This window comes from Heterocephalus glaber, unplaced genomic scaffold, assembly GCF_053883595.1.
Source record: "Heterocephalus glaber isolate CG9 unplaced genomic scaffold, H.glaber_assembly_v1.0 deba00001606, whole genome shotgun sequence".
NCBI classification, from domain to species: Eukaryota; Metazoa; Chordata; class Mammalia; order Rodentia; family Bathyergidae; genus Heterocephalus; species Heterocephalus glaber.
The window spans coordinates 4,861,658-4,887,390 of record NW_028258377.1 but is presented as its reverse complement, the minus strand read 5'-3'; positions in this window follow the sequence as shown (position 1 = coordinate 4,887,390).

Below are 25,733 nucleotides of genomic sequence, written 5' to 3'. Positions count from 1 at the left end.
GCAGAGCAGAGTACTACAGAGCTTTTTTCTGTAACTACTGCAGTGTCTGCCAGGTAGGAAGTTTTAAGTCAATATTTGCTGAGTTTTTTCAGCACTAGAACATTGAATATTGACTCAGTATTCTGCCTTGTTATTCATTTCCATTTGAAAAATAAAACAGGACCAATACAATATTGAGAGGAAAAAAGACCCTTAGTCAAAGGGACCTGTGGACCATTTCTTCTTTAGTCACACTGAATGTACAGGCTGGAGTGGGTCAGGCACTGTCTGCCAGGAGGCCTTTGTCATCTGAATGATCCACACAGCTGCAGGCATAATGGATTGGGTCACTGGGAAAGTTATTGATCATGGAGATAACAAAAATAATTGGAGCAGCCAAATTGTGGTATAGTCCAGTAAATATGCACCTGTTTGATGAATAATCTTGTAATTTGGTGATTTTTCTTTGTTACAGAATTCCAGTATTGGAAAGAGCCTTAGAGATCTTCTGGCACAACATTATTATTTTATGGGTAAATAATACAGTTCAGGGAGATGATGTGTCTTGCTGAGGACACAAGGCTATGGACCCAGAACTCCTCATCTCTTATTCTTCTGACATCTGTGTAGCTGAGTACTGTGAGTGGGAATGTTCCTCTGTTTTATGTATAATTATATATTGCTGAGATTTTTTTCCATTTTTGTAACAGCATTGTAAATAGCCTGGGCTGCTTGACCCTGTGCATGACTAGCTTTCTGAATAATAGAGTTCTATGTACATGTAGATCCCTCTGTAAGGAAGGAGTGAGTTATCACTCAAACTCTTATCCACATGGTCAGTTGTTGAGTATTCACTGTTTCAGATATTCCTTGACTGTGTGTGTACACACATGTACACACACTTGTGGGTTGTCATTGTGTTGTATTTAAATTTTATGGCTAATATATATCTTTCTTGAGATTAAGCTATTTTTGGAGGGAATTTGTGATTTGGAAATCTCTTTTATTGAAGAATATTTTATAGAAACAAACAAAGTAAGGAATAGCTACCTATCTCAGTTGGCCAGTGCTTAATTATGGACCATGTGCTGGAGTTGCAAAACTAAAGACAATAGTAGATTTAATTATTCAATGACATTTCGTTCTCCTTTTAATATATTTTTTCTCATTCCTCAAAATTACCGAAGATGGTATACAAGAATTCATTGAAAGAAGTTTATTTTAAAAAAAACTTAAAAGGACCCTTGCAAAGTAGATAGAACTGATAATATTTGAATTATATAAGTTGAGCCATGTCTTCTACAGTACTGGAGACCACATAGCTCTGTGTGTGTAGATGGGGTCAGATGCCATCAAAGTGGCTGAGACTGGTTTTCACCAGGCATAGGGCTGTTCCAGTCCAGATCCTGTTCTCAAGATGAAGTGGAAATAGTTCCTAATGATGCGAGTGGATCAGCACCCAGCTGGGTACATTTTCTATCGAATCAGGCCTCCTGGAAACACATTCAGATGGACAGTAGAATTTTATTCTTGTGTATTCTTAAGCTTCCCAGAAGCAATGCCGTTTTCTGAAAATCTTGGTAACACTTTCAGAAGTTCCACTAATTATTTCAGACTCTGTAGACTCTGAAACAATAAAACAAACTTTGGAAACATCCCAGGAGCTGACCTCGCAGAGAACAGCCTCTTTGCAGCTTGTGAGTCACGTCTGACTATTCCTCTTCCCAAATTCCACAGGCACACCCTCCTCCCGGCCTTTCTTCACCCTCTTTCAACAGCCTCATAGATTCTTATTTCCTTTTTTTGCCTCATTCTTCCAGGTTGAGTGTAAAGATACACCTACTTTTACCATAAATCCCCCTAAGAAATTTAAACCCACATTTATCTTGTAGCCCAGTAATTCTATTCCTAGATATTTACTCAAGAAAAATATAACATTCAAAAGTACAAAGACTTGGTAAAAATGTTTATGGTAGCTCAGTTCATATTTATGGAAAACTGGAAATAACCCAAATATCTATCAGTAGAATATAGATAAAAAGGTTGTGGCATATTCATACAATGGAATACTACTTACTAATAAAAGGGAACCAAGTACTACTCTTGCTAAGACACAGTTACATTGAACTGTATGAAAAATGTCAGGAACAAGAGTTTAAACTAACAATTTCCATTTATATAAAATTTGAAAACACCGGCCGTACTAATCTACAATGAAAGATATCAGAATGTGATCAGCTTTGCTTGCTAGGGCTGGGTGATCAGCTCAAAAGTGTGGAGGAGAATCCATGGATGGTGAAAGTGTCTCAACACTCAACAGCAGTGGGCTATGTAAGTGTTTGCATTCATGAAAACATCCAACTGTAACACTTAAGATCTGCGCATTTCACAGAATGCAAATTAAATCTCAATTTAAAATAAAAACATGAAAGGAAATGCAATTGTTTATCATCCCCAGCTTTGCTCATTTCCTATCACTTTAAGAACTATGCCCTCTCTGCACAGTTGCTGTCAATAAGACAATATGACACCTGTCAGTTACACATCAACATTTTTGTTTAAATTAGTGGTTTACATCTCCTGGTTTTCAAGTCTAGCAATAGTTTTAAAGTTTGTTTTCAGTTCAAAGTTTCTCAGACATTAGATAAAGACAAGAAAGTTAGTTTGAGGGACTGTGGAGCCCTTGTGGCTTCTTTGACATCCTAGCTCGGTGTTTCATTCATCTCTGAAAGGGTTCCTGATACTTACATAGTTCTTTTTTAGACATTTTTGGTGTGTTTTTTTTCTTGCACTTTCTCCCACCCTTACATGTAGAGTTTTGAGGGTGTATATAAACACATGTGCTCTTCCTTTAAACATGTTCTCGGAAATGTCTATTGAATCTCTATTATGAGATTTCTAAATTATTTTAATATCTCCCATGACATGTCTTCTCAACTTAACTTGGAGATTTCTTCCCTTTTTTTTTTTTCTTTTTTGTTTGTACTAGGAATCAAACTCAGGTCCTTGCACTTGCAGGGCAGGTGGCGGCGGAACCACTGAGGTAAATCCCCAGCCCGAGATTTCTTAAATGTAGAAAGTGACTAGTTTATTTTGATTCTTTAATGCCTATCACAGGATCTGAAAACATATATATTCATTAAGGTTTAGTGAATAAATTAATAAGAGTTACTATGTTTTTGTTATGTGGTTGAGGAAGTGAAAAAGAGCTATATTCAGAGATAGGAACATTTCAGTGAGCTGTACTTTGTGGTTTTAATCTGTCCCTTCAAATCTAGCCCTTTTTCTTTGTACTCCTATCCTTGCTTCCCTGTATGATTATTTTATGGCCATATCCATGTAGTATAAGCATTCTTTTCCACTTCTTACTAAAGAAGTCTCTGGTGAGGGAGATGACATTATAAACTGAAAGCAATTTGTACTGAAAAAAGAAAAAATAATTTCCAACAAATTTATAGAATTTTATACCCTGGCCTTTTACTTTATTGAAGTCAAAGTTTTTTTGTTTTTTACCAGGCATCTCAAAAAAAAATAGGCTCAGATTGGATTGGGCTTAAATGTAATATTTTAAAACAGCAACATGTCTGAAAGACCCTAGAAATGAAATATGACCACTTCTTTTAGCAAAGAGCAGGAGGCAACATAAACCAGCTGCAAGAATTAATTCACAGAGAGAGTTGACATTTTCGAGCTGACTGCCTCTTAGAGAAAATGATGTCATTCTCCAGCAGCCTAATGACAGTCATCAGCTAGAGAAGACACATGCTAATAAGGTTCATTGCTCACCTAGTTTTCTGCATTTTTGTCTAGCCAGAGTGTCCTTGGATGCTCATACTTTGGCACTGTCTTCCTAGAATAATTTTTAAGAGAGACTGGGTAGTGAGATTTATGGAATGATGTTTTTCTTTTTTTGTCAGAAAATTAATGTTTCTACCTTTATCCAGTGGGTCAAAGTTATGTTTTCAATATCTTAATTCCAACTGGCTTTCTTTCTTAGATGTTGAAATCATATTTATATTGTGAAAGACCTTTGTCTGAAGATTCAGAGACAGCTCGGACAATAAAGAAAGATTAAATTGGAATAAAAATTTCAGGCTTTATTCTTAACCAAAGAACAGTGAATCTGAAACTTTTAGAATACCCAGTGTAGGTATCCTGGATTTAAGTTACCTCCTGGTCACACTATGGCTTTCCAAGGCATTTGAAGATGAATATCCTTGGACCAGATATGAAGAGGAACAAAGAATGGCAGCTTAAGAAGATGAGCAAGGCCAGCTCACCAGACCTTTCTGACAATGGCTTTTGTCTCTAGTATCAGAACCCATCTGAAGAAACAAAGACGTGTTTTTCCCCAGGCCTCTCTATCTTTGTTTTTTCCCTGATGGACAATATCAGTAGAGACTCTTCTGAACAAATATGTCCTTTGGACATCCTGACATGTCCTCTAGCATGTACACCACTCCTTTTCCTAGCAAGATCCACTGGAAAACTTTCCACTGAGAACTGGGCAGAATGGGTGAGATGTGTTGACTAGAAAACTAAGGAGGAGAGTCTTGCATTTTGGAACAAACCAATGCACTGCAAGTATAGGAGGTTTCGCTTTGCCCTAACTCTGGTTGTTTAGTTGTTTGGAAATGAACTTCTGGAGAGATAAGCTCATTCTACAACTAAACAAATGCTTGAAAATGAAACATTTAGACCTAACTGATAGAGAAAACAACTGTGCTATTCCAAACCCTTCCCTACACTAGAGAACAAGCCAGTCAGGCAGGTTACTAAATCATTGATCCATGGTTTTTTATTGGTAAATATAATGAAAAACTAGGTCTTTGTCAAATCTGTAGGAGCACAGACTCAATACATCATATAAATTGGGTAGTTTATAACTTCTAAATAAAATGTCTGCTGTCTTTTGAATTGGCTATATGTAGATTTAGTTTCGTTAATGATTATTCAGCACAGACTCTGTAGAAGGCCTCTTCAAAGTTCCGGACAAGAGAAGAGAGACACTACTCTTGCTTTAAAGATATACAATCTACACAGTGGATTAGTATATGCACACAAATAAGTTACATTTTGTAAGGCACATGTCATGTGTACTTAATTCCTACCCCAACCCTGTGAGTTGAGTGTTAATGTTTATATACCTTGGTCTTAGTGCAAGACTTTTTTGGGGGTCTATTCCTCAGTTTGCTGTCTGTAAAATGGATATATTAGAGTAATAATAACAATGCCTAACATTTTTTAACTACATACTATGTGTCAAGTACTTTGAAAACATTAGCTGACTTAAACCTCAGAACAGCTCCATAATTATATCCCTTTTTACAGAAATGCAGCAGGGAAGGTGATGTGTGTTTTACAAATTGTACTTGCACTTCATGTGCCATAATAAAAAGAAACTTGTCCAAGGTAAGAGGCTGGAGCTTAAGTTCTTGGCCTCTAAATCCAGTGCTAGTTCCAAGATATATACACCTTTCCTTCTGAATGGTCATCATGTGAAGTAGGGAAAGAGGATGAGGAGTCCATAAAAAGTACATCGTTTCTGGCTGCAGAAATTTGGGAGCTTTATGGCAGAGTTAGTGTTCTAACTGTGCACCTTCATCACACGGGGCAGAGGAAAGACCACTGTGACTCCCTCTACAGGAAGCTGTCTCACCCTTTGTGAACTGAACATCACTGTTTTATTCTTTATTAACTCAAGCATCTATTCTTGACAACTTCACAAGTAAACAGACCCTCTTGACTAAATTATTGACATAATTTTTATCTGAGGCAAAAATGTATGCCATTTGGAGTAGGATTAAGGTGTGATGTTTATTCACTGAGAGAAGCAGACTGGTGATGGATGAAGGATCAGGGACATGATTTCTGATCTTGGCTTTTCCTGTTATTACCTTTATGTCTTTGGATGAACCTTTTTACTTTCTCTAGGCTTGTTCCTTATGTATAAAGCAACTATGAATTAGCTGGGCATGGTGGTGCACTCCTGTAATCACAGCACTCAGGAGGCTGAGGCAGGAGGATTGCCTCGAGTTTGAGGTCAACCTGGGCTGCATAGTAAGTTCAAGGCTAGCCTGAACTATATAGTGAGACCCTGTCTAAAAAAAAATGTCTTTAGACGTCAAGTGACTGTTGGTAATCTCTAATAAGACAAGGGATGACTTTGTGAACAGCTACATGAATAAAAGGTATTATCAGGATTATTTATCATTAGGAAATATACATATATATATTTTTGGTACCAGAGCTCAAACTCAGGACCTTGCACTTTTTGAGGCAGGCACAGTGCCACTGAGCTAAATCCCTGGTCTTCATCATTATTAGGAAATATTACCATAAAAACATACCTATTAGAATTTTCAGAATCATAGATTTATTTTTATTCAAGGAAGAAGAACCGCAACATACCAATCATAATCATAATTTCACAGCAAATACTTGCATGTTATCCAAGTATGTAATAATTTTAAAAATAAGGAAACCAGCTCACTTTATAAACCAGATGATGATGATTATTTGATATTTGAAAATTATTTATATTTAAAATTTTATTTCTTTATTTTTTGTTTCTGGGGGATCGAACTCAGGACCTTGTGCTTCTCAGGCAGGCATGATGCCACTGCACTAAATCCCCTACCCTGACCTCAATTTTTTTAAGCCAGACATCAAAATATTGGGAAAAGGAACTGTAAGTAGGGTAGGTGGTGAATTCACTTTCCTGCTGGTCATGCTGGTAATGTTGGAAGGAGGGAATCAAGGTTTATATAATTTGAAACAAAAGAAGCAGGAAGAGGTAGTCTTGGGTCTTCGTGTTCACAAGTAAGAACAGGTACTTTATGGCCCAAGTGACAATGCAGAGCATTCAGGCTCTTCTATTTATGGTCCCAGGGCACAGAAGATCAAAGAAAAAGTCTTCTGAAGACCTGTGCTATGGGATATTCCCACAGAAATCCCACAGCAGGGCAGAAATGCTCTGCACTGACATCCCCTGTGGTCGCTCGTCTCCATCTCAGTGTACATCTGAAAGATTCCCTGGAAGAAGTTTCCTGGGAAACCTTTTCCATGAATGGAATGTATGCACTTGGTCTCATGAGGGAAGAATCTTAAAAAACAGTGCAAGAAACTAAACCAAAACGTCTTTCCAGGACATAATGCGTTGGAACCAGATAGCACCTATCTTTTTTCAAGAACAGGTGAAGACTTAACCTGTGTCTTCAGTGATATAAAAAATGTTGCTCCCTTGCTTTAGCAGGAAGGCTTCCTTTCATTCTGATCAAAAATGTTAAAAGGGTTTAAAATTGTTTAGGTAAAAAGAAGTATGGTCAAATCTTCTCAGTAGTAGATAAGCGTCGGGTCTTTCTGATCTGCTCTATTGTCAACTAAGGAATGAGTCAATTTGAGCATTGTTTACTTGTGTTGGACACAGGGAGAGTAAACCTTACCAACAGGCTCCTGTTATGAGCAGCAAACATTCCCTTCATCAACAGGGGCTTTGTGTGACACAGTCAGCACGTTTGCTTGTTAAAAGACGAGGAACACCCAACAGTTATACAAGTTTTTCGTTGTTTTTTTTGGTACCCGGGATTGAAATCCGGACCTTGTGCTTGCTAGGCAGGCACTGGAACCATTGAGCTAGATCCCCTGCCCTAAGTTTAATATAGAATTTGAGGAGGGGAAAGTGGAGGAAAAGGAGGAGGTGGGGGGAGAGAAAGAGAGAAAGGGGAAAACAGAGTAAACAGTTCTATTGCTGATAAGAAGAAGCACTTCAGAGAGGAAACAACCAGTATTAAAATCAGGCTTTTATTTGAATCTTCTTGCTTCTTTTCTGCAGCAGCTTCCTTGCTAACTCAAGCATCCTATTCCTCCTGTTAAAGTGGGGTTTTAAAATTTTTTTTAACACCTTGATTGAGATATAATTTACATACCAAGAAATTCTCTTTAAAATACATGATATGATTCATGTTTTTTTCTTAATCTTTACTTTCTATCAGTACATGCTTGCAGTACATAATTCATGGTGAGGAGCTGGAACATGTATATAACATCTCCATCCTTTTTTCCTCTTTCCTCACCTCCCCTTGCCCTCCTCGCCTATCCCTCTCCTACCATGTCTTGGTCCCTTTTGCATTTGCAAAAGATCTATCTTCCTATTTCTTATTACTCATCTTTTATTTTGTTCTTTCTTTATTTATATTATTTGTATAGTTATTTATTTATATAAAATATATACAGGGGTTTGTGTAGCCACCACCATACTCTAATTTTAGAACATTTCTATCACTTCTGAAGAAAATCTAGCACCTATTTACTGTCCCTAGTCATTCTTCCCTTCCTAGTACCAGCTTACCTAAGTGATACACTAGTCAACTTTCTGTTTCTATAGATTTGTCTAGTGGGTCATTAATACAGTAACATGCAATGTTATAGTCATTTGTGACAGGTTTTGTGACAAGCATAGTATTTTTTTTTTTTTTTTGTGGTACCAGGGATCAAACTCAGGACCTTGGGCTTGCAAGGCAGGTGGGGCAACACTGAGTTAAATCTCCAGCCCGACAAGCATAATATTTTCAAGGTATAACCATGTTGTAGCAATACTTCATCTTTTTATTGCCTAGTACTGTCTTAGCTCACAGATATAAAATGTTTCATTTCTCCATTTATCAATTAATTGACATTTGGGTTGTTCTCAGTTTGGGGCTATTGTGAATCTTACTGCTATGTGTATTTGTATACAATATTTTTCTGTGAATGTGTGCTTTCATTCCTCTTTGTTACTTAGAGTGGAATTGATATTATGGCAACTCTATGTTTACTATTTTGAGGAAGTCCCAGACTGTTTTTCGAGTGGATGTATCCTTTTACATGATCATCAGCAATATATGAAGGTAAGACAATGATTTTGCAGTTTTTTCCTCTTTATAGGACTCTAAAGCTTTGTGCAAAAGTTAGAATGTACCAGGCAATTCATTCTGACACTTACTTAGGGAGCCTATCTCTTCCAAAACTACAAACATATCTGTTGTTTAATGAGCAGATGCTACCAGCTAATGAAGCAGGAATATTAATTTCTTGTTTGATTTATAATAATCTTCAATAATTACAGACAAACTTTTACTTACCTAGCTTTTTGTGTGTGTTCTAGAATAACAACTTTTTTTGTCTTTTAAAACTTCACATTTCTCACTGTTTTGTTAGTGATTTATCCTTTGATTATAGGCCATCAATATCCGTTTAAAAAACAAGTCCATATGTGCATTTCAACGCATTTTTTTTCAGGCAAATTTAACTCATTTTCCTAAAAACATTTAGTTCAAGGTATAAAATAACTAACTTAAACATTTAGTCTTTACAATTCAAATATATTTCTTATTTATATCTAACCTGAGCACAAATGTTATTTACTGTATGCAATGTAGGACTCAAATGGAGATTTTTTTTTCCTAACCTTTGAAGTTTGATAATTTGAGTCTACAAAACAAACTGACAATGGAAAGATTAATAGAAGGGAAGACATATTTATATATTTATTGACATGCAAGGACATGAGATTCAAACAAAGGGTCAGATGGCTGAAGCTTAAATATGTTCTTTTTTCATCAAGTTTATCAGTACATTTTATTTATTTATTTATTTTTGATACATTTTAGGTATACAATACAGTTACATTCACCATTGGAATCTTGTACCTTTACATGATGTATCTTGGTTCTTATCTTTTCCCCATTCCCCTGCCCACCCTTCCCTACTTATAAAGACTTTGTTTCCATTTTTTCCTTCTCTCGTTTTTTTCTTTCCCCTTCTTTCCTTTCCCCTACCCCTACCACTTCCCCTACTCTTTTAGACCTTTTCTTTCTATTTCACAATGTCAATTATACATTTTTTTTGGTACGGGGGATCAAACTCAGGTCCTTGCAGTTGCGCAGCAGGCAGCGAAACCACTGAGCTAAATCCCTGGCCCATCAATTATACATTTTGATCCTTATTTACACTTTTAGTTTTTCACACCAGAGAAATTATCTGGTATTTAGACATGTGTGTCCTATTTATTTCACTTAAGAGTATGGCCTCAATGTGCATTCACTTAGCTATAAATGTCTCTAGTTTCTCATTCTTTATGGCTGAATAGCACTCCATTTTATTAAAAAACCCGTATCTTCTTTATCCAGTCTCCAGTTGATGGGCAATTGGGCTGTTTCCAAGTTTTAGCTATTACAAACTGTGCTGCTATAAACATGGGTGCTCATATATCACTGTGGTATTGTGCTTTTAATTTTTGGGGGAAGATACTCAGCAGAGAAATAGCTGGGTCAAATGGGACTTCTAACACTAGTTGTTTGAGGTATCTGTATATTGATTTCCATAGTGGTTGAACCAGTCTACACTCCCATCAACAATGAAGAAGGGTTCCTTTCTCCCTGCAGCCTTGCCAGCATTTGTTATTGGTTGATTTCTTGATAGCAGCCATTCTTCCTGGGGTAAGGTGAAATCTCAGTGTTGTTTTATCTGCATCTCTCAAATGATCAGTGATGGTGAACATTTTTTCATATGTTTATTTGCTGCTTTTACTTCTTTGTGTGAGAAATGTCTGTTTATTTCAGATGCCCATTTTTGAACTGGGTCTTTTTTTTTTTTTTTGGTACTGGGGATCAAACTCTGGACCTTGCACTTGTGAAGAAGGAGGCACCACCTCTGAGCTAAATCCCCAGCCCTTGCATTTGGGGGATCTGATTTTTTTAGTTCTTTATATATACTTTTTATTTTCTTTTGTACCAGGGATTGAACTTGGGTCCTTGTGCTTGCGGGGACAGGCAGTGGAACCACTGAGCTAAATCCCCGACCCTATATATTCTAGATAGTAGACCTTTGTCTAAGGAACAGCTGATAAAAATTTTTTCCCACATTGTAGGTTGTCTCTTAGCTCTGTTGGTGGTTTCTCTTGCAGTGCAGAAGTGAAGCTTAAATATGTTCTTAATGGGGGAGAAGCAAGGGGTCTGGGTTCTTTTAGAGGAGTAGTAAATGACATTTGGGGGAGATGAATGGGCCCAAAGAGTAGAAAATAAACTGGAACAAGATTTACTGGGCTCTGGGGTGTTGTCAACTTTATTCTTTCTTCTTGCTAGTTAATCATTTGGAGAATATGGACTTTAGGTCCACTGGGAACTTCAGAGAAAAGTCGCTTCCTGCAATTCAGGAGGGAAAGATGGACAAGAGATGGGGATGCAGGAGAAGCTAAGAGAGACTTTTCTTCTTTAGTTCAACGCCTTCAGCATGTGAAAACATTATACTTTAGGTATGGTGTTTTGAGCCACAGTACGAACACTTATACTACATAGTTTTATATGATAACCTGTATATGAGACAAATACAATTTGTTCAAAAATCTGTATTTCTTGGGCCGGGGATTTACCTCAGTGGTTTCGCTGCCTGCTGCCCAAGCGCAAGGACCCGAGTTCGATCCCTGGTACCAAAAAAAAAAAAAAATCTGTATTTCTTTATTGTTTTTGCTTAAGTATTTTATGATCTTCCTGATTTTTTTTGTTGTGGACTTAAGTTATCGTTTTTCCTTTAATTTTAACATCTGCAAATACATTATGGTCCCAGCTAATCTGCATAGACCAGTTTGGAGCTGCATTCTCAATGAGCAGTGAGCCTTCTCCATTCTCCAGATAATATCATCACCTCTGCCACTTGAAACCAAGGCTGCTAATGATATGACCTGAAGGACAGGCCTTGATTTCAGGTTTTCCTTTGGTTACTTTCATTTCCATTTGGTGGCCCTGGAATGTGCGGATAGTATCCTGCTTTTAGTAACCTCCCCCAACCCCGTGCCAGACTTTGGCCGTCATACTATATTATAACTGATCGTTCAAAAGCTTCTTTTTACATAAGGGATATTTTCTTCCCAGTGATCCCTCTAAGATATTCATGTCTAACTAAATATACTGCTGAATCCTTTTCTCAAGTAGAGTTTCAAGGTTAGCAAGAAAACTGTTATTACTTGCTTATGCAGCACAAAAATCTGTTTTATCTTTATAACAATCCTTTAATTTATTCCAATTCCTGTGCTACACTAGTGTTTTCTCAGCTACCAAGCAGATTATGGCTTACTGGCATGACAAGAAGTTATGATTATTTCTGTGCCAGTATGCATTTGTTTCTATCTAGAGTTTTAAACAATTAATTTGTGATAATCAATTGTGACAACCAAAAGGATTTTGACCTCACTAGCTTATATTTCCAATAGCAGAGAAATACAAGAAATTTCGATAATGCCTTGTGTGTCCAGTGAAGTAATTTCCCTATTACTGCTTTATAGTAAGAATTTATTACTAAATCAGAGGGAAAAACACTGGCAGTCAATATTGTGTACCACATTTATTTCAAGTGGAATGTCAAAAATATTATAGATGGTCACTTAAGCATTGACAAATATGATAAAAATTAGAGAGTAGAAGTGGGGCCATTAGAGATTATGTTCATTTTCCTGCTTCCGCAAAGTAAGAAGGGCAATTATAAGTAGAACTAATGGATTAATGAGACACTCACCTGCGTTTCTTTATAACCAACAACGGATATAATGGAAATCTTTAATTTTTTTCAAATAAAGTAACTCTCTTAACTCTAGTTTTGAAAAAAGCAAGCCTCTGGGTGTACAGATATAAGGAAAACACACATACAAACACACATGTATACAATCACTCATGAAATATTTGAAAAATTATTTATCAAGTTTCTTTCCCATATCTACATATGTATCTTTCTTCTTCACAAAGACTACAGATAAAAATCCTAACAGTGTAACATGATTAAAACTGTATTTTATGGCTATTGGCTTAAAGTTTGGGAAACATCTTTAAAGGTCTCAAATGAATGCCTGCTTTTTACTTAAACCAGCGGTGAGCACACCATCACATAGAAACATGGAGACAATGCAGAATGTGTGCACTGGTGTGCACTCATGTCCTCATTATAACATGGCCTGGGGCTCCGAGCTAAACATTTTTTCTAGAACATAATGAGCTGTGTACTGTAATGAAGGTGTTTGAAATTGATTTGACTATTACTTAGTATAAAAAGTCTAAGATCAAAGACTGGCAAGCCTGAAGACACTGGAGCATTCACAGACGAGGCCGCGGCATGAAGACTGACCGCCAAGTGGAGAGGTGTGGTGGGTTACTCCGGGCCAAGATCTCGGCCAAGCAGTCATCAGACCATTTGCACTGCAAGTCACTGAATGTCACTCAGAAACTACCGTCTGGCACTAGGTGATTCTGAGGATTATTTTGAAGAATATTACAAGACTTGTTTTAATTTCCCTCTCAATTCTGAGTATTTTTGCATTACTCTTTCATGGCATTCATGGACATCCTCCCAAGTTCATTTGTAAAATGAATTTTACTGAAAACCATTTAATCTTATTGCCATAGTTACAAACCAAGAAATCGAAGAGTGCTAGGCTGAGCTGAAAATAGCTGACTTGGTACAAGCAAGAGGACTAATTCTTATGCAAAGCTCTACACTCACATACAATCTCTGATCCAAAGAACAATGGAAAGTTTGATCCTCGAAAACGTGACCTTCTGACGCCTTTTTAGTCTCCAGCACTGCCGTAGATTTGAATGAAATCTGTAAAAAACTAAAGATGGGTTTTGCTTTGCAGCCTGCTGTTTTAGCTTCTATGTTATTGTTGGAGTGAGTTCACAGTTTTGATATTTTCGCAGGCAATTCTGGGGATTTTATAACCACTTGCAAATCACAAAGAAACCATGTAGTATTTGAAATTTAGCAAGGCTAAAATCATCTCTGGGCATTATTATTTACAATTGACACATCTATCTCTACCTAAATTCTATTTTCATGAAGCAAACCCATAATGTGTGTCAACACATATATATTCAGCAGGAGAGGTTCAGGGTATGTTATATGAACAAAAATTGAGGCATTGAACCTCCAGAGGCCCACATTTCTAGGTATATAGATATATGGATATCTAGATTTTATATATAAATAATACATATATATATATGAATGAGAGAATGTAAAAAAATAAAATGTAAATCAATGCAATTGGAATGTATTTTAAAGAGAATTGTTTGACTTTCTGAAGGAATCAGTTTATTTTATTTTTTAAGACAGGGTCTCACTGGGCCCGGGATTTAGCTCAGTGGTTTCGCTGCCTGCTGCACAAGCGCAAGGACCCGAGTTCGATCCCCGGTACACACACACAAAAAAAGACAAGGTCTCACTAAACTGCCCAACCTGAACTCAAACTCGAAATCCTCTTGCCATATCCTCTGGAGTAACCGGGATTGCAGGTGTGTGTCACCATTGCTGGATCAGCAATCAATTTTTAAGATTTATCTCAACACCAAGGCCTCTTTAATCTAATACGTAATGTACTAAAAACCTATTCTATGTGCTAATGATTTACCAACGTCAGTTTGCATTATTCTTGGCCCATAAAAAACAGTCTAATCAATTTCTTTTGACATTTATTTCATTTTCTTGGGCTTCTATTTTTCTCACCTGTGAAATGAGAGGATTAGATCTTTGAGCTCTTATCAGGTAGAAATTCTGACTTAATTATTCCTTAATTTTCACTAATTCAGGCTGCAATTTGTCTGATGTAATTTACGTTTTTTATGGGTTTTGCATATTTGAATATAATTTTATGGTATTTGATCAACAATTTGAAAACAAACATAGTCACTTAAAGATTCTGAGTAAATAGGAAGCCCAGCACCCCTGTGGTGAGGCAACACAATGGGAGCCTCTGTACTGGCCAGGGCGGAAAGCCAGTGGTCAGGGCTGCAGAACTGCCTCTGTATAGTGCCCGCTGGCTGCTATGTCCCTTCTGAGCACTTACTTGTTTTTATATGCAAAAACCTCCGGAGGTCTTTGGGAATCCTGGGGAACTGCTTGTTGAATGTAGTGAGGAGAGAGGATACCATGGTATTCTTATTCTATACTCACCTCACACAGAAAATGCTGTGGGGGTGGACTACCCAAACAAGAGTAAAATAAGGGTATCTAAGTGAGTGTTTTGCAAAGTATATTCTAAGGAACTTTTATTTTTAAAAGCATGGGAAATGTTGGGTGAATCAAAGGAATAGGGTTTCTTATTTTCAAGACTTCTCTTTAAAATGGCAATCTCCCCAAATCAAAGTCCCCAAAAGTGGTATTTTAAACACGACTTTCAGAATACGGATTCTGGTCAAAAAGAAAGAGAAGGACCAGTGAGGATCTCTATACCACAGCCTGGCCATCCCTGTCCTTATTTTTAGCTCTTTCTGACTCTCAAGCACCACTAATGCATACAACCGCATCCCACTTTATTAGGAAATCCCAGAGATTCTAATAAAATTGCAATTTGACTGATGTAGATACTTCTAATTTCACATAGGCTGAAAGTTCAAAGACTCTGAAGGGGTTTGGGGTATGGCTCAGTGGAAGAGAGCCTGCTCAAGGCTCTGAGGTGATCCCCAGCACCAAGCCCCCTACAAAGACCTAAGTCTCCCCCATATTAAAAAGAAAACTGCTATGGATGTTCTCTAATTTGCTCTAGCTCCTTTTATTGAGACCCTGATCAGTATAGGTGTTGCCTTAACTGCCTAGGAGCTACCTAAAACCAGACATGCACAGAGTAGAGCACAGTGTGGGCTTTCTAGGTCTGACAATTCACGTACAAATGTTCAGTTCAGTAAAACACTGAACCATGCGTGGGTGTGCTCATCTATTTATTAGAAGAAAGGAATTGTATTTTTGGTTATCTTTTTCTTTGAAACAATTGTGAATAAAATCTTATTAGCAATTTACTTACATCAAATAACATTTATTGTGTACTAGGTAAACTATAAAATATTTCTTAAACTTAATTAAAATATAGCTACCATTTCTTGTATTCTTATGAATATACATTATTATATTCAGAGAAGTTGAGCCACAAGCAGGCATAACCATGTGGAATGCAATACATTTCTAATTGTGTTAGGAGCATACATACTGAGTTGCTTGTGCTACTTTCTACAGCTCAGAATCAAAAATGTAGTGGACACGGCCTGTTAAAACTGCTTTGTAAATGACTGTGGTTCATTAGTGATGCATAATATGCTAGAGAAGCCCCCCCTTTTGAGACAGAGTCTCACTCTATAGTTCAGGCTGGCCTCATGATGATCCTCTTGGCTCAGCCTCCCAATTCCTGGGATTATAGGTGTGCACCACCATGCCCAACTCAGTGAAGCATAATTAAAGGTGAGGTTTAAATTAATCTCCAAAATATCTCTAAAAGGAACAGAATGTGATGAGAACAGACAATTTGATCCAAACTTAGAAGAGCAGACTTGCCTGAGACCTAGGGTCTTGCAGGCTCCGGAGCAGTCTCTGCCTTCAGTGCACCTGCGGCATAAGCAGAAACACTGGGCCTCCTAAAGGGCGATTAGTGCTGGTAAAAATATAAAAAGAAGATACTAGCTCCTCCCTGTGAGTTTTTTCCCTTCCCCAGAACCACTTCTAGAATTTATAGAAATGATGTATAAATTGTTACTTCATGTTTTTTGATCAAACTATTATTGGACGAGTTGCATAATATGAGAACTTTAATACTTTGAGGAGCGCAATTTGTAACTAATGGGGGTCTATGTTATTTTTGTTTGGGATATACTTGTTTCAAATTCATGCATTCAGCAGGAGTTTCTTTCTTTTTTTTTTTTTCCAGTACTAGGAGTTGAACTCAGGACTTTGTGGTTGCCAGGCAGGTGTGGTGCCAGTGAGCTACATCCCTGGCCCCAGCAGGAGTTTCTTACAAACAAAATAACAACGTTGTATTTTTCTATCATTATCTCTAATTCTATCATCTGTCTATCTACCTACTATCTTTTCCAAACTAGGGAACTAGGGCTGGGGATTTAGCTCAGTGGTTCCACCACCTGCCTTGCAAGTTAAGGACCCGAGTTCGATCCCCGGTACCAAAAAAAAAAAAAAAGGGAACTGTCCACTTCCTATGGAAAAGAAAGATTGCTTAAGATAAAAGAGAACACTATGCTTGCTGCACTCAAAATAAAACCAAGGACCATTATTTTCAAAGGAGAAAAGGAATTCTGCTTAACAAAGTTAGCAATGTTTAAAAATGTGGAATATAAGAAGTCCATCAAAGCCATGGGTTGAATGAAAGTGTGAAGGAATGTGGATGAATCAGGCCCCTTCCTTCATGCCTGCCTTTTTTTGTCTCCTTAATAGACATTAAGAAAAACACTGGGCTCAGATGTTTACTTTTGAGAGTCAGTATACAAATGATTTGACGAAAATTTACTCCTACTATCCACACCTGGCTCAAACAAATTATTAAGAAAATAGTTTTTGAGCAGTGAGTGAATAAAAGGTAGGTGAGAGACACATATACACATCAAGGGCCTTTGCAAACTCTCAACTGTTGACCTCAGGAGGCTTAAGTCCTAGCTCTGAGTATTTATTAGGTATGTGTTAGATTCCAATGTATTTTGGAAAAGGCAAACTTCATAATAAGGTAAAAGCTGATTTTAATTACTTTAGTTATTTAATATTTATCAAAACCTTTACTGCATTTTTCCTTTCTTTCTTAAAGCAAACCTTGAAAAATTTTACAAATAACTTATTATGATGCTATAGGCTGGAATTTCCTAAAACATTTCCAATTAAGAAATGTTGAAAGAATTATTTCTCATTAAAAAATCAATATAGCTACGTGGAACATTTTTTTGAAAAATGACTAATGAGGAAAACCAAATCTTTACTTTTTAATAAGTAGTGTAAAATGTTAAAAATACATAGTGTGTTACCAAATACTGGATCTAGACACGCTCCACATTGATGTTTTGGCATATGCTGACATAAAATAAAATGTCTTAGGAAAAAAATTTAAATATCTCTAAATGCTGTAAGCTAATGAACAAATGATTTAAAGTACGGCCAGAAGAAATAATGCTACAGGAGGAGAAAAGGTGTGGAAGAAAATTATCTTTTGATTTTTGTCCCTTAATCATGAGAGGCCATGGTAAAACCTTAGAGCCAGGCATATGGGAAAGGCAATGAGAATCCTATGAAACTAAGCTGAGTATCCTCCTCAGTATCTGCCATCTTACTACCCTACCTTTTGTGTCTATGTATTTTTTATGATCTATATTCACTTATTCAGAGAATTTTAGTATTTAACAGTTTTTTAAAATATTGTCTACAGTAGAATATTTTATGTAATGTATTAGGAACTGGAATTTAGTCAGCTAATTAAAGGACAAAGTAAGAAATCACACTCAAAATGATAGTTTTAGAAGTAAATATTTTGTTTATTTTTTCTTTTCTTTTTGCAGTGCTGGAAATTGAAGGCCTTATGCATGCTAGGTAAGCACTCTACCACCGAACTGCATCCTAGCATTTTATTATAATATGACTTATGTAACCATACATTCATTTACTAATCTTTGATATTGGTCCATGGGCTGCTTATTGGAGTCCCAGATAGTTTTCTCATCAAAAGTACTCCATAAAGCATCATCATTAATTCCCTTTATTGGGGTTTGGTTAAAATGAAGCAGGAACTCAAATATGTATAAACAATTTGAGTACAGAAATTTATGATTTTCCTATTTTTCCCTGTTCTTTCAAATGTTTTGACCCCTCACTAATTTAACACCATTCAACAGTAATTCATCTTAGTGGAGCCTTTGCAGCCTCTATACATCGGATTTTCACAAGAATTACTATGATTTTCCTTGTTCCCCATTCATATATTTGTCATTTATAATAAAATGGGTAGTAAAGTGTACCACTGAGCTGGGAGACAGCAATGCTGTGCTTTGGTGGCTCGGTTTCTTTAGGAAATGAATTTATGAACTGGGTTGAAAGGAGCAGAGTTGGGGTAAAGGTGCCTGACCTTGAATTTGACCTGGAGATGTTCCTATAGGTATATAACTTTTACATGATGGCTGCAACTCCATGATATTTCTAACTATACTACATCATACCAGGCTAAAGTTGGTTTCACAATGTCCATTCTTGTCAATGATCTGCATGGTGTGGTTGAATGGACTATTTCCTTTTTTTAATGGTATTTCTAGGCTACAATGGTGACCAGTCACAGAGGCAATCAGTAGAATGTGAATAGCAAATTTGATTCAGCAGGACCAGAGAGACTGCCTGGCATAGAGGATACTTATGTCATTTATGATATTTAATTGAATTAAATATGTAACAATTGTGTTGGCTACAATTATGACCCAAATACCTAAACTGACAAGCTACAAATAGATTTGGTCATACAGACTAGACTTCTCAAAAAGCAAATCACATTAATAGGAAACATTTTAAATCAAGTGAAAACAGGGTTTGTTGTAAGTAAAAAAAGGTTTAAAAAATCTCCTAAAAAGTTTTGTAATATTAGAACCTTAAACATGAAGCATTTTAGTGGCCATTAATCCTAAAATTTTCTGCAGCTGAGGTTACTGTACAACTTAAAGAATAATGAGGTCTATGATAAACTAGATATGAGATAACTTCAAATACTGAAAAGACTAACAGTTAGGGAAATAAGATGAAATATACCTTTTAAATTACATTAGTAGCTGTAGGACCAGGGATTTAGCTCAGTGGTTGTGCTGCATGCCTCACAAGCTCAAGAACCCAAGTTCAATCCCAGGTACCAAACAAAACAAAACCTTAGTAGCTGGAAAAGTATTTCCCCACAGTACTTGTTTTATTTTATCATGCAATTCCCCCCACATATGTGATTAAAATGTTTCAATTGGTTCAGCTCCCCCAGATTGAGGGAATCTCGGTCCTTCATAGGATGAAGACCTGTACTGTACTTGGTACCAGGCAGCCACACGTATCTGGGAATGTCATTTCAGCTGTAAGTTTACACATTAAAATTAAAACAAACTATTTTTATTGGGGTTTCAGTTAGATTGTATACCTGGGGATAGCTGGAAGCTAGAGAACTTTTTCTATTTGATCTTAGAGGAACATTCTTATGTTATAGATGGAAATACGTATTCTCACATTTTGGATTTTCTATTGTTGACAATTGTAAAATCTTTTTCACCATGTTTTGGTTGCTATGTGTAGTTAAAAGCATGCCTCGGTCAGAACACACTCATTACAGCAATATTCCTTAAGATGGCAAGTACTGGAGCCAGGCTGGGAGCCTACATTATTAGTATATTTTAGACAGATCCATTCTATTCCGATATCTATAGTTAGCAATTCCAATATGGGATACTTTATCTGAAGGTTTATGAGGATGTAAAAAAGACTGACCAAAAAATGAACTTTTCTTTTGAAATAATAATGGCAAACATTTCTGGAGTGTTTAATGTGTATGTACTAAGCTCCATATACATTTCTTAGTCCTCTGAGATGGGGAATGTTCTTATCCCTGTTAAAAATAATTTTCAAGAAAGGTTAAATTATGACTATCACGCAGATGTAAAAATGAAGACATATTACTCTATTCTCTTTGTTAATCAGTGACAGAAGCAGGCAGATACTACAACTGATTCAATAGAGAATCCAAAGAACACCCCATGTATAAGTCAGAAATATTGAAATAAATGAACAAATGGAGGCAAACCATATTTGGGGACAATGAGTTAGAGAAATCAATTAATCTTCTATTTAACAGGAAAGAATCTGAAGGTCTAGCAAAAAGAATTATTTAGCATTGATGTCAAATGTTTTAGAACTTACACAGTCATAGGAGAGTTCCTATGGAGTCAGAATCAGATAACCTAGAGGGGTATCCTGTGGATAATGTATAATTTTCCACCTAAGCACAATTTTTTCCTCAAAGCTCCATTTCATAAATGGTGAAATAAAAGTTCATGGAGGATAGGTTTTTCAGTAAATTATATTCATTGATAGGGTAATTAACTGTTTTATTGGGGGGGTGGATATCAGAGTTTGATAGTAAGATGTGTGAAGTGAGTGAAGTCCCTGGAGGTACACACATTTCTATCACCTTGTGGAGAAACTAAGAGATAGCAGAATTGCAACATATTCCATTTGACCCATTGCTCTGTCGGTGGGAATCCCTCCTTGATGCATGCTGCTCTACGAGAAAAATATGCACAGACAGTACAAATGGTATTAGAGCCATATCCACATTCCCAGTAGTTTCACCTCATAGGCAGTGAGGGGAAGAGTCTGGGAGAGGCTTAGTATGCAGACAAAGAATGAAGTAGCAAAAGGTCACATTGAGGATGCAGTCTAGAGAACTTCTTGGTATAATGCTGTCACTAATTGTTCTTCTGACTCTACAAGTCATGACAGATAAACTGTTGTTTCATGTTCCTGTGTCATCATTGCCTGAAAGGAAGCTGAGACAGAGATATGGGACAGGCTCATTTTCCTGGTGCTTTGTAGGTTGTCCCAAGCTTGAGCAATTGCTTAGATGTTTCTTAACCCTGCCTCTTACCAGAACCAAAGAGGATTAAGTCAACTAAGAGTGAGCATTAAGAATAAAAAAGGGAGTTAGGATAAGCTACACTGATAGATGCATAACTAATAAGAGAGAGCGCCCATGTTTGAAGACATATTTGTCTAACGCCAGATCCAGTACAGTGTTTATTACAGGGTTTACTCCACTACACTACAGGGTTTACTCTGTTTCCCTAAAATGTTGGGTGCAAGAGGTACACAGTGACTTCTTTACTGTCTCCGGTGTTTCTTTACTGAATCACTTGCTGGGATCAGCGCTGACAATGTTTGGTGACAATATCTGCTGTGTGCTATTACTACAGGAGAGGAAGTTCTCACTTACCCTTAGCAGCCAAGTGATTTTATACATACGGCACAAACCAAGTTGTACCGCACCAGGCCAGGAAATATCCAGGCTGACACCATCAAACTCCATCAGCAGTAAAACAGCTTGGATACAGGAAATTTGTGAAGGATCATTCTGAATTATTTCTTATTTCCTCCTGTTTACTCACTTTACCTTATCATCTGTGGGAATGCACAGGCCAAATAAATAAATAAATAAATAAAACAATGAACTATGAGTTGGAAGTCTTGGATACTGTCCCAGACCTAGAACATCATTAGCCTTTCTATATCTTCCTTTTTCTCATTAATAAAACAAAAATGATAGCATTTGACCTCTATAGCAGTGTAAAATAGGAAAAATGTTTCACATACAGGAAATGATGTGGATGTCAACACCGTAATACAGGTTAGGCAATGTCTATGATAAGCAGAGAGGCAGAGTAAAGATAAGGTAAACTATATATTAAATAATTCAGAATGATCCTTCACAAATTACCTGTATCCAAGCTATTTTAGTTGAGATTCTTTGAATTGCAAGTGACCAAAAATCCAGTTCAAGTGATCTCAAGCAAAAAATGACATTTTTCTGTTTAGCTAGAAAGTCTGTTTAGCTGGAGGCATATGTGGCTTCAGGAAATGTCACTATCAGGACCTGGTTCTCTTGGTTTCTGCCTTTTCTCTTTTCCTCTTCATTTCTAGACTTTCTTTTTCTTTGTGTTGGCTTCCTTCTCAAAAAGGTTTCTTAGACTAGTACCAGAGTGGCTGCTTGACACTTTGGACTCAGGTTGGAGAGACTACTTTTCTTTATACCTCCTGAAGTTCTAGAATTCCTTGAATTAGCTCTTGTAGCACACTGAGCCTGGATTGTGATTGTGGCCCACTCTGTATACCAGGGTTGGAGTCAGCCCCATAAGTGCCATGAGAAATGAGATGGAGTTGAATAACTCCATACAGAAAATTAGAATATGGTTATCAGAAGAAAAGCAAATGTTAGTAATGCAGAAGTGGAAACATTTTGGAGGTCTTTGTGATGTAAAGAAGCTTGAATATCCCTATTGACTAGCTATAACAGTCAATACTGTAAATTGAAAAAAGTACATCAATTAAGATGTCATTCTTTTGCTGTGGAAACATTCAGGAGATCAGGGTCTTAGAGAAAATACTACTTGGAAATTTAGTCACATTTCTATCAGAAATATTTCTTGTAAGAGTTATTTAAAGAGTAGTTGGATTTTAAAATATATTTGTCTAGTAGAATAATGGTGAGTGCTAGAGGTAGTTCTCATAAGATAATAGATACAACTTGTCATTTACTAGTCTACCCGTGAAATTCTACAATTCAGAACTTGAGTTAAATGCATCAACTCAGTCATTTTTCTTTTTCTTTTTTGAGGGGAGTGGAGGGATTTTCATGATATGGCTTATTCACTCATTCACTCATTCAGTAATTATTTATGGAGATCTATGGACAAGGCACACACTGTATATTTCAGGAGAAGTAATTCAGCCCTGGTCTTGCTGTATTCATGTGTGTTTTCCTGATTTAAGAAAAGAAGATATGAATGATATAGTAAATTTTAAAAGGTAAAATTTTTTTAAAAAGGTAAAATTCAGCAGGCATATGGAGAGTTGCTTAACTGCATTAATAATAGAGAATGAAAAATGATTTCTTTTTTGACTCATCAAATTATCCAAAAAACTTTGAGAATATCAAGGGAGGCACTAGTGAATAATAATAATGCAGTCATCATGGAGGAAAATTTTGCAATCTGTAAAAATATATAATATACATACAAACACATATAAGAATGAATATTATCATGGTGTTTGTAATAAAGAAAAAGACATAAGAATATAAGATTCCAGCAAGAGAGGAATAGTTAAATTGGCAATAGAAAATACACATTTAGGAATCTTATATAGCTAAAGGATATATATATAATATATATATATATATGAATTATATATAACATGTATGAATATCTGGATGAGTGACTGTACACATTTTGAGAATAAAATTTATTTTAATTTAATTTATCATGGACCTATAGATATGCTATATTTATTTACAAGTATGTTTCTAAATGTATAGAAAAATGCAGCCTATAAATGTTTTTACTTCCTGGGGGGGATGTGGGATGGAACTGGCTGATGGGATGGGGTGAGGGGGCTTGATGATTATCTGCGTTGTTGTGAGTTTATAAGAATGCTCTCATGTATTACTTGTTTAAATAGAATTCAATAATTATACTGGCTAAAATAAATATTACGTTTTTACAATTTATTATTGGCTATATAATGAACTTCATATTTTGATGTAATTTTACTCTTTATATATAGAACAATATTTTCAATGTGCATTTATTTTTTAAGAATTACTTTTCATCACATTACTATAATTCATTTTTTTCACATTCTTACATCGGAATCTCTTGGTATAAATCAAGACTCAATGTTATTCCATCTTTCCTGAACTACAATTGAAATCAGTTTTATATTACTACAAGACTACTTAAAACAAAGACATATTAAATAGGCTTAAAAAATCTGCTCTTTAATATAGTAGCCACATGTAACTATTTAACTTATATTAACAAAAATTATGTAAAATTAAACATTTCTTTCCTAGCACTAGCCACATTTCAAGCGCTCAGTAGTCACCAGATATGGGCTACCATGTTGGGCAGCATCGATGTAGAATATATATATATATATATTTGATACCAGCAATGGAACTCCGGACCTTGTGCTTGCAAGGCAAGCACTGGAACCACTGAGCTAAATCCGCGGCCCAAGAATATTTTTTTATCACAGAAAGTTCTTTTGAACAGTGCTGGTCAAAACCATTTTCTCTTTCTATCCCATCTTTTAAAACCATGGCTTGCTTTTAAAAATACTAAATGTAGGGCCAGGGATTTAGCTCAGTGGTTCCGCAGCCTGCCTCACAAGCTCAAGGTCTTGAGCTTGATCCCCGGTACCAAAAACAAACAAACAAACAAAAAAAACCCTAAATGTATTACTCTGATCAATGAAAGAGAAAAAATAACATACACTGACATCTGTCATCATCTAACATATCTAAAATCATCTGGTGCCAAAGTAAATCTTTTCCCGAGCCCTTGAAGAATTTAGTGTCTGGAAACACTCAGATCTTCATTATTGTTTGAGTCAAACCTTTCTTTACCATTGCCCCAAGCTCCCACATGAGAGAGCTCTGAAGTGTGGGACATGAGATGTGATGTGTGATATCGGAGTCCACCTTGCATTCAAGTGGAGTTGCCCAACTTTCCAGAGGTTTGAAGATAAGGAAATCAACCAGCGCCCCGTATAAGAGATTTGCCTTTTTGCTCTTGTGGCTTACCCTAGGGAGCATGAGAATTTCCAGTGAATTGATTCACTGTGTGCTGTCCCACAGGAGCTGTGGGGCTGTTGAATTTTTATTATGCATATTCTAGGAGATTCTGTCTTTCCTGGATTGTAATTCTCTAGGGCTTAGAGTGCAAAGGCCTGGATTAACACCATCAGCTCCAAGAGAGCCTGTAGGGCAATGAGTGTAACCATGACGGATGCGATCATGTCAAGAAAACAGAAGCCACTTCAGATTCAAGCAGGAAGAGATTTAACACAGAGAAAAGGCTTATACAACCAGTGCCAGGTGGGGGTGGGGAGGGTGTAGATTAGGAAGGTTGCTTTTAGGAAATCTTGTGAAAGCCACCACCAGAGGTCTTGAGTGTCTGCCACACCTGGAGGTTGCTGGCAAAGCCCCATATCACTCACCTGCCCATGTCCACACACCTGTCAGGAACTGCTGCTATAGAAATGCAGTTTTTTTTTCTTACCCATACAAATGTTAAGTGCCTGACCACTTCACAGTCCTGGAATGAATTAAGAGTCCTGCTGACACGGAAGCCTGGGAAATGTAATTCCTGATTCTTCTGCTCCTATTGGATAGGCGAGAG